Source organism: Kogia breviceps, chromosome 5, assembly GCF_026419965.1.
Source record: "Kogia breviceps isolate mKogBre1 chromosome 5, mKogBre1 haplotype 1, whole genome shotgun sequence".
Lineage (NCBI taxonomy): Eukaryota > Metazoa > Chordata > Mammalia > Artiodactyla > Physeteridae > Kogia > Kogia breviceps.
This window is the reverse complement of record NC_081314.1, coordinates 125,327,169-125,338,428: the sequence shown is the minus strand read 5'-3', so window position 1 is coordinate 125,338,428 and position 11,260 is coordinate 125,327,169. Positions and strand designations below refer to the sequence as shown.

Here is an 11,260-nt window from a genome sequence, read left to right as displayed (position 1 = left end):
TTTCTTTAGAATATGTCTGTATAAAAAAGCATAATTGTCAGAGATATGCATACAGATTGGCCTAAGTTAGTTGGGTGGAAATTACAAATATGGTAATTAATGCATGTTTCTTGTGAAGATTTTTTTCCTGTTGATTTTTGAAAATGACAACGATATAAAACTACCATTAACTATTGAAAATGTCCAAATTGCTTCATTAAAACCTGATTCATATTTTGGAAAAAAAATGAATTATCTTTGCACATCAACTGATAGTATGACCTAGATTAAAAAATTTTATTTTAAAATATTTGACAAAATATACAATCACTCTCTTTAAACTTCTGTTGCCTGATATCTTATAAATTAATTGATGGCAGAGAATCCTTCTTATTTACCTTGATTTACACGATGCCCAGCACATCTTAAGTACTAAATAACTGTTGAATGAAATAAAATGTTGTATAAATTAATATACTAATTTATGTCTTATTATCCACATTCCTTCTCCTCCTATGCACCCCCTTCTCTCTCCAGAGGAACAAAACATTGTTGGAAAAATAGGAAAGAACATCAAAACTTAATTTTTCCATATTCATGATCTCTAAATTTGATTTTGTTTTGGATCATCAATATTTTTATTAGTCTCTTGTTGTACCTCTTAAACCCTCATTTCTTCTCATGCCATAATCTTCTCACTGAATGAATAACCCTCATTCAACCGAGGTCATTTTCTAGTTTACCGAGAAAAGATTGAGATACTCTGTCATTAAATAGCTCATTAACTCTTATAATATTTTCCTCAGTGTATAAATAACCTTTTTTATTTCTTTCATTCTTACCTATTATATGAAATTGAGAGAAAGAGAGAACACTTCAAATAAATACACAAATTTTTCTATTTCAATAAGAAGCTGAATTTATCTTCTTCCTTTCTAAATACATTTCACTTTCCCACTATTATGTTTACATCTGTAGTACTTTGCATTTGTATTTTACAAAGCCAGACTATTTAGAGTTATTATTTACTATTCCAGTGTTTTAACCCTCACATTAAATTTGTTTCCTTGCTTTAGTGTTTCTATTTCTGAAATGTCACTCTTGTCCCATAATCTTGCATTTAGAATGATAATAGGAATTAAAAGGAATAGATACACCATACAGAAAAGTGGTCATTAACAAATCAGTCATTTTGAAGAACTTCGTAGGAAATATAGACGATGAAATTGGAATAAGAGAGAAATCAGGTTAGAGGAAAAATTGCAGTCTGAATCATGCATAGGAGAAAGCTACTGTGAACATCAAAGGTGTTTGCTGATGTTAATTATTTGAAGATTAACTATTTTGAAGAACATGGGTGTTCTCTTTCTTCTAATGGCCTACTTAATAGTCAAGACACTTTGTGCTGGCCTGTGTCCTACCTTGTATTTTAAGGAAGGGATAGCCAGTATCTCTATGCGTTTAGCAACCTACTTTTGAACTCAACATTTCAAGTTAGCTCCTATATAGAGGACATGCACTATTTTAATGAGCAAGGTGTGCGAAGTCTCTAAGACTGAAATTGCCTAATGGAAGGCTTGGGAACATTAAGAGAGAGCTGGACACTTGTATACTTCACAAACTAAGACTGCCTCTAATGGAGTTATTTAGCCACTAACTCTCTCCTTCTCCCAGGGTTAGAGAATCAGACTGGAATTTCTGAGCACCAGAGACACATTAGATTCCAGAGGAAGCTTAAAAGGAAAAAATAACAGAAGAAATAAAACAAAGAAACAAAGGAACTAATTCATGGACACAATCTGAGACAAGTTAAATAGGAATTTCTAGGAATGGTGTCCAATCATCATTATGTTTTAAAATTTCCCAGATGGTTCTAATGTCCAGTTGGGATTCAGAACCACTGAGTTAGATAGTTCAGTGGTTTCATCCATGATCTTAACAGAAGAATTTGGCACATGTGTTTCTCTTCAAGAGCGCTGCCCACACTAGCCATCTTTCTGGAGTTAGAGTGCAATAATAGTGCCAGAAGGTTTCCACAAAGTGATAGGATACAAGAAAAAGGCAGTTCAGCATTTGTGGTGAACAGCAATGAAAAAAATCTGTGAGAGTTATTTTCATAGAATGGAACAGTATCAACTGCACTACTAAAGAAATAACAACGACTGAGACCTGAATATGTACATCCAGAGATAAAAATTTCTCATTTAGGAAAATTGTATCCTCATGTCCTAGAAGATATTGCGGATTATTTAAATGAGATTTATAGTTACACATCATTGTTCCTGACACACTGTGTACTAAATATCAGTATCAATATCCAACTTTTGTTAAGTGTGAGGTCTGTTTGACTACACTTAAAAGGGATATCACTTGTTTATATATTTTTTAAATCTTAAATCTGTGACTTTTTGTACTTAAAATATCATTAACTCTTTCAAGATATTTCTCAAAATGAATATGACAGGCTTGCCCTCCATAGATTTCTTTCCTGGAATTCTCTCAGAAGTGGTTTGTTGTGGAAATGATATTTAGGGAAAGCCTGGAACAACGAGAAGGTCTGCAATGATCCTGTAAAAAATTGCAATAGTGAAAACATGAGTGACAATGAAAAAATTCAGCAAACCACAGGGCAGAGGCTCTGAAAATTTTAATGACCACTAGGTGTAAGCAACTAGTTAGGCTGAATGTAATGACTAAGCATCACCCCTGAGTAAAAACTAACTTATAGTAATTAGTTTCCCAGAAAGGTTTTGTCAATTAGGGATATATTCGGCAGCACATAACAGAAATCTAGAATAACACTGACTTTTAAAAAGGAGGATTATTTTTCTCATGCACATGCAATTTTTTTTTACTGTAATAATAGAACTATTTTATTAAACATATGAATGTACTTATTTTGTACAAAACACATATCTTTCTCTCTGCCCCATGAAGCCACCATTCTAGAACCCCATGCTTATAAAAACACACTTTGGGCAGCAATTATGACAAGGTGAAAGAAAGAGCAATTCTGAAAGTAACAACACATAACCAAAGTGGGGAACAAAAACAGGCAGAGGTTAGTGGGCTTCATGACTAGCTCTCTGCTGACAGGCCCTAATCCTACTCTTAACAGGAAGCAATTTAGGAATAAATACTCCTGAGTATTATTTAAGTAATACCGCCCAACCCTCTTGGTAGCATCCCTCTTCCAATTCCATTTATCCTGATATTGTAACTAACTAATTTGTAACTTCTTTAAGAAATTCTGCCCTGGTTTACATCCCTGTCAGTTGCCCATATCCCTCTGAGCTTCATAAACACAGAAGAGTAGTAAGTTTCAATTGAAACCTTTTATAGATGAAACCTACTTCCTAGAAGTCAACCTGCCAAATACATGCACAGCTGGAGACGAGAGATTGCATAAGAAGTCCAGCTGGAAAATATCTCGGGTACCCAATTAGATCCAGTTATTCTGGGTCTGTGGATTTAAAATGATCATCATCCACAGTGGAATAGATGTGTCCCTCGTTGCTTAGAAAATCCACAGCTTGCTTGATTAAGGCTACAGTCATGTGTTGGAGCTGATTCTTGAGATCCTGAAAGTTCAATCCTTCAGACCTTGGGCAAGCCTTAATCAAATTCAGTACCTGGTTCTGGGCCACAGTGAGGCTATGTGCTGGCATGAAGCTATTCCCACCGAAGTTCCCAGCTTCACCCATTCCTGGATTGCTGATAGGTGCTCTCCCTTCTGAAGGCTGGCTGTTAGACTTGCTCATCATCATGTGTGCATTGACTACTTCCAGAATATGCATGGTGAACTCATTCATATCCTCCAGGGGTATGATCTTAAAGGCTACCAGGCTTTTCTTGTTCTGAAAAGATCTCAGATGACCAGCCACTTTCACATATGTTTCTGGAGGAACCACAGTGTTTTCACTGCAGGCATCATCTGTGTCAAGCCACTGGCGAACATCCATGGGTGCAGCTGTCATGTCATCTATTTTGTAAACAATGTTGGTTGCTGCCTTCTCTGCATTTCTGCTTATCCACACAATAGTGACCTGTGAAATCTCAACATTTCCAATTTTGAACACTTCATCAACCAGAGTAGCAGCAAGCAGCTGAGATATGGTACAGGGTACAATATGCTGATCTCGGGCTCTAGATTTCTTTTCGGCCTGGGAAGGTGTCGGTGATCCAAAGCCCCCGGGGGACTGTGTGTAGCCTCCAGCTCCCCCAAAAGAGGAACTTCTACAGCTTTCAAATCCACTGGTCCACATCTTCATCATGATTCCCTCAGTAAAGAGTTCCAGAAGGTTCTGGTCTGGTGGGTTCCACTAACCGCCTCCCAACATGCAATTTTGAGATAGGCAGATGGCATTCTTTCAGCAGCTCAGTGATGTTAGGGTCAGATTCTCTTTGACTGTGTTTACGGTTTCAAGATGGCTTCTGAATCTCTAGGCAGTAAAGTGGAGAAAGAAAACTAGTGGCCCGGCCAAATATCACACCATGATTGTGCTATATACCTACCTACAACCACAGGCAAAAATAAACTCCAAGTGTATTAAATACATAAATAAGAAGGGAAAACTATAAAACTTTTAGAGGACAATATAGGAAAATATCTTCATGACTTAGAATAGTGATTTCTCGAAAAAGATAAAAAGTATACAAAACATAAATAAACATATGGATAAATCCTTTAGTATTAAAACTATAACTTTTTGTTTAAATATTGACTATAAAGAGTATAAATGCAAATCATAGATCAGAATAAGCTATATTAATCACATAACTGATGGATTAATATCTACTTTATATAGATATGAAGAACTCATACAAAAAAATAAGAATAGGATAAAAGACAAATAATCAAAGAAGGAAAGAGACAAGCATCATGAGCTAGTATCCAATAGAAGAGACAGGGATGGTCTATAAACCTTTGGCACTATTAATATTCAGAAAAGTACAATCTAAAATTAATATGAAATGCCATTTTACTCCCTTGATATTAGCAGAACTGGAAGTCAGTTAACGGAAGACATTAACGAGGTGATGGAGGGAAAGTCTGTCAACCAGTGCTGGTTCGTGTGAAAGTGGGACCCTTACTTCAGAGATAGTTTGACATTGTAGCTCAAGTGTAGAGTAATGCTGCCAGCTTCCAGGAAACACAGCTGCTTGCTTAGTCATGTGAATTTTTCTGGAGAGGTCTGTGGAACCACTGTGCTAAAAAACAGTCTATTAGGAGAGCAAAAGATGAGAAATGTGTTATTTAACTCTAGTCTCCTGTCTTTCTTCGGTCAAAATTCATCATATTCCACACTAAATCTGAGGCCCTTCTGAGTGTTATGAGGCCTCTCAGAGCTTTTGTGATTTGGTTGAGTTAGATGATGCCGTAGCTACCAACTTGCTCACAACAGAGGTTTTTGATGGTGATATGATGGCGGAGGCTCTCCAATTCTGGTATCAATACATCTGAGGAGGAGTATATTTTGGTCCCGTTCACCTAATAAAGTTACACATTTGCATCCCAGCAACTCCACTCCTAGATAAACATCTGCATATACAATCTAAGAGCTATATAGATAGGAGCTTTGCTCAGAAGAACTAAGAAAAGAAAAAGATCAAAAACAAACCAAAATCCATTAAATGTGTGTTAAGAGTAGATGGGATAGGAAAGGCGGAAAGAAATGAATAAACAACAGCTACAGACATTACTCTAGAGGAATATCACAAAATTGATCCCGAGCAAAGAACCAAATCACAAGAGTGCACGCAATATGATTGTATTTAAATATCAAGTTCAAAATCTGTCAAAAAGAAATACATTATTTATACAAAAATACAGAATTTGGAATAGGATTTAATTCTTGGAGTGAAGGAAATAGATACAATTGGAAAATGTCCTATAGGAGTTTCTGAGGTAGTAAGAATATACTTACTTCTTAAGTGGTGTTATGTAGTGATGGTTTACTATTAATTATATTAATTGTAGATGTATGCATTTTTCATATATAATAGACATCTCAAAAAATAGTTATCTAGTAGAATAATCAATGATGTGACTAAAATTGTTAAATGTTAAATAATGGTTTATTAGTTCTGAATGCTTACTAGAAGAATAATTCAAAGAACTTGAGACAATTTTAACTTTCTTGATTACTTTTCCATTAGATTGAGCCCTAAATAAATATAACTCTAATGCTTTGGAGAAACATTCAAAAACTAATAGCAACAGTGAATTGGTTACCTTTTGACTGTACTTTTGGCAATAAGTTGACCCTCCAAATACATTTATGAACTAATGCTTCAATTTATCAGTAAATTCTTCAGATATCCTATTTGGGATGAGTCATGTTGCTATTGTCTCATTGTCAGTAAAATAAATATAACTGTGTGCCCCACATTGAATAGTTAGTAAACTTACCTAAGAGTAATTTGAATTAGAGTATTGGAGACTAAAATAGAACTCTATCTTACTCATTAAATTTATGAGATTGTACATTTCACCTATTTAGTGGGCATATTGGTAATAATTGGGCTAGGACAAGTAGAATGCTTTTAGACAGACTGTAACTGATTAATTTGACAAGGGATTAAAAGTATGACAGCTCTATTAAAGTTACTTTAAATGCACTTACTGAAAAAAATATTTGAGTGGTTCTTCCAATTGTGCTAAAATCTCTTAAAAGAAAATAAGACATAATGTGATAAAATAATAAAAGAAAGAGGGTAACATCATTTACACAATAGGTCAACATGTCCCAGAGACACTAAGTTTAAGACTGACTTTTGGATGCAGAGAGCATGGGCAAATCATACAATCACTTTGCAATTGCCCTTATTTATCTAATGTGGAAAATTATACTTATCTTTTAAGATTAAATAAATAACATACATGGTAACTACACAGTTGATGTTTAGTAAGAATTATATTCATAATAGAAAATAGAATACCTTGATAATAATTATAAACAATATAATAATATAAACTAATAATATAAAATAATATAAACAATAATACATTAACTTCAAAACAAATCATCAATTCCTTTTTGGTTCTCCAAAACATTAGTATTATGTTTCTTTAGAGTTAAAATTAATAGAAAAACTAATTAAAGAAAAAGTGACAATCTTCTAGTTTAAGGGGGGATTCATGTTTTTCTGCATAAGTTAAACATACTAAACTAATAAAGCTTTTTTTTAAGAGGGAATACATGAGAAACTTAAATCTGTCCAAACGACTGACAAGTCGAATCTAATTTATTTCATTTTTTATCTTAAGTTATTCATTGCATTTTTATTGATGGAACTCATATATACTCTTATTCAACAAAAAATAAATTAAAATAACAAAATAAAAAATAGAAAAACAAAAGTTATATTTCACACTGGTTGCTATTTCCAGTTATATGGAGTGAAGGAAATTAAGATTATACAGATGTATACATAAAAGTGACTAACTTAAATGGATGTTTAGTAGTTATCAAATCTTATATATTACTTTTATTTGCAATAACATTTCAATCATTATTAATGCATTCCTTCATTAATGCATTCAACTAGCCTGCTTTGCGACCAACATGAATTGTATCTGCCTCTTCTTAGCCATCCTAAATGAAAAAGTGTGTTTGTTAAGTAACTACTGCTTTAAAACTATCTCCTTCACACCCATTCCTTTCCCAACCTAATTGATTCTTCAAATTCCTCTTATTTGGAAATTTCAGTGCTGACTCTATGAAAAATATTGGTCAAAAGTAACTGTGTGTCCCAATTTTTCTAACTGTAAATCCAAGTAATATTTCTGCTGCAATACTGGTTATTTAAGGTAGGTTATAATATATAAGAAAGTCATTATAAACAATAAGCTAAAACTAAGATAAAGGCCCTGTATTAAAACTTTCTCCATGCTTGCTGAAATCAGGCAAGAAAAATTTCACCGAGGGGCAGATGGATATTTTGGTCGGTGTCCAGATGGTAGCAGGAGTAGATTGATTTTCTAAGGCAACTCCCTCAAACCTCATTTTACTGAGAAAGCTTGGATTTATTTCTTTTCTGTGTTGGTGATGTTTCCTTAAAAAACACAAATAGATAACCTTCAAATGATTTCTCTTTCCAGCCAGGAAGTGTCTTACTACATGATTTCAGTGTTTTTGTGTGGCTGTTTTTGGCACTTTGATAATGTGAAAGGGATTATGCACACAGCGCTGCCCAGGATGAATTTAGCAATGGAGATCAGTAAATGTTCAGCTTTTTACTCACAATCTGCTGTCCGTATGCTCATGGATTGTCCCATTATTGATAGCTAGCTGTTAACGTTTCTGTGAGAAATTCCAGAAAACACTTTATGTTGAAAAGTTTCAATATAAATATAGACGGAGATCTTAATTATATTTTTTCTTATTTTTAAATTAATTTTACCATTGATACATCCAACTGGTTAGATCATTAAAATTAAAACACAGTGAACAGTCAACCTCCGGTTCCTGCGTACAACAGACCTTTTTTCTAATGCCGACTATCCCACTGTAACACACACAGTTGAGCACTGGCTTTCAGCATTTGTGTTTTCTCCCAGAGATTTCTTTATGGAATATGCAATAAAACACAAGCATATATTCTTAGTTTTCCTCTTTTTTCACACAATAGAACTTACACTCTACACATTATTCAGCTTCTTTCATTCAATAAGTATTTTGGAGACCACTCCATATCAGAATGGAAAAATATCTCCCATTGTATTTGACAAGTGCATAGCATTTTATCATATGAATGTGAATTAACTTATATAACCAGTACCCAAGCATTGATTACATAATTGTTTCTCATCTTTTGTTAATACAAGCAATGCTCCAATGAATAATCTTGTATAAATATCATTTCAAGCATGCTATTATATCTTTCAAGTGGATCCTCAGATATGACATGGTATTTCCATTAGTAAATGTCACAGACATTTCCAAATATCTGTAGATATTTTCAGTCCTAAGAATTGCACCAATCTGCACAGCCACCAGCAATATATTAAAGTTCTTATTTCCCTAGAGCCTTTATAAGTAAGTGTATTATTAAACATTCACTTTTTTGTCAATTTGATATGTCAGTCATTCTCAATCCTGTTAGGCCCAATGCTTCTTTTTTATTAAAAAAAACTTGTGGGGGCTTCCCTGGTGGCGCAGTGGTTGAGAGTCCGCCTGCCGATGCAGGGGATACGGGTTCGTGCCCCGGTCCGGGAAGATCCCACATGCCGCGGAGCCTGCGCACCCGGAGCCTGTGCCCCGCAACGGGAGAGGCCACAACAGTGAGAGGCCCGCATACCACAAAAAAAAAAAAAAAAAAAAAAAACTTGTAATGCTCTCCTGTACTGTGCTGCAGTGAAACTCATTCTGTACCTTTCTATCTACATAATTTCATAACTAGATCAATACAATGCTCTAATTTTAATATAAGGGGAAATAGAAAATAACTTTTAAGAAAATGTGTAAAGATGTAAATACAAAGATGTGGCCACATAAGAAGTCATAATTAAGTAGTCAGGTGTGTGTACTAAGTTGAATTGATGTGTTGGGTTAGTAACTCAGATACCTCCTGTGGAGTTGACATGGTTTATGTGATAGTGGAAAATTGGACAGCTCTTGATAAAGCTGCAAACACAAATTAGACACTTCTATTGATTCATAGAGTAGTTCTATTACTGCAATATTCAAAGAAATATGAATCCTCTGATCCCAATATTTAGTGAAAATATATACATTTGAAAGAGTTTCTAGGTTCAGATAATTATAAATAACTCTTCAATGTATGAATATCTGGCAAGACATTTGAAAACTGTGTGAAATACCAGTTTTTTAAAGTTTCATGTGTCTAAGCACTAATTACGGTGAATTTTGCAACATCTCCTATCTCTGAATATCTGTGTCCCTTAAATCATTTTTGCCAACTAAAAATATTCCCCCAAACTTTTAATATTTTCCATTGGTAATTAAAGCTGATATGATAGATGAAAATGGTATCTTCCCAGAACTTTAATTTTTAATCATTTTACTATGAGCGAACTGGATATTTTTCCACAGATTTAAAAGCTGTTTGTTTCCTTTTTGTGAACTGTCAGTTTAACACTTTACTCATATTTATTAGGTAGCTGGTATTTTTCTAATCAATTTCCATGTATAATAGAGATCAGCTCTTTGTGACAGGAGTTGCAATCCTTTCTCAGTTTTTCTTTGTTTTTGAACCTAATCGTTTTTGGTGTTTTTTTTCTAGGCCTTTGTGTGTTTGATTGTTTTCTCTTCTGCTTATTTTCAGATTATTTTGATAATATTTTTATTATGTTTCACTCTTGATTATCAGTAGAAGAATTACATTTTATAAATTTCCTCTGAGTACAGTTTAAGCTGCATTCTCTAGATAATGTGTTCATTTTTGATGTATGCTAAAGTCTGGATTATCGATTTTTTTTTTTCCTCCGACCACAAAATTGCTTAGATAGCATTTTGAAATTTTCATAGGCCAGAGGTGTTTCAAAACCTCACCTCTCTTAATATATTTACATTTCATATAGTACTGGTGGATATGCAGATTGGTACAATTTTTAGGACTGGAAATATCTATAGATACTTAGAAATATCTGTAACATTTACTAATATAAATGTCATTTCACATCTGAGGACCCACTTGTCAGATTCATATTTTGTTATAAATTTCTAATTGTATGCACTGTGATGACAAAATATTTTTTTGCTACTCATACTTCTTGTGTAAATTATTAATGATTTCTTTATGGCCTAATATGTAAGAATGTACCACACAGCTCTCTATTGATAGATACCTAATTAGTTATGTTGTTTACATGTGTATCATTGTTAATGTATCTTCTCAGTTCACCATTTATTTATATTACATGAATCAGTCATTATAAACAATGATAAAGTAACATGTTTTCTCTTACACATCCCTCCTCTTCCTCTCTTATTGACAACCTTAGTTACGAATAATAGGCTTTTAGTGTTTACTTTGTACCTTTAAATATGCTTATATTTCTACTACTCTACTTGCTGGTTTTAAAAGTTATGGTTTGAACCTGCTCTTAGGAATTGGACATTTGGCAAGCATAACTATCTCCTGCTCACTTTCTCCTACCTCACCCAACTTTTTAAAATGTATCATTTCTACAAAGTCAAGGCATATGATATTTACATTAAACTTGATGTACAGATAGATATATTTCACAGCTAAATATTCTCAATACTGAGAAGAATCATTTTGTCACAGTTTTCCCATCATAATTTGTCCTATT

The 11,260-nt window shown here is 33.7% G+C and overlaps 1 pseudogene; it reads right to left on the bottom strand.

Annotated features, from left to right (window-relative positions):
• Positions 1-3,333: 3,333 nt before the first annotated feature.
• On the bottom strand, positions 3,334-4,282 carry LOC131756992 (replication protein A 32 kDa subunit pseudogene; annotated as a pseudogene).
• Positions 4,283-11,260: the final 6,978 nt, after the last annotated feature.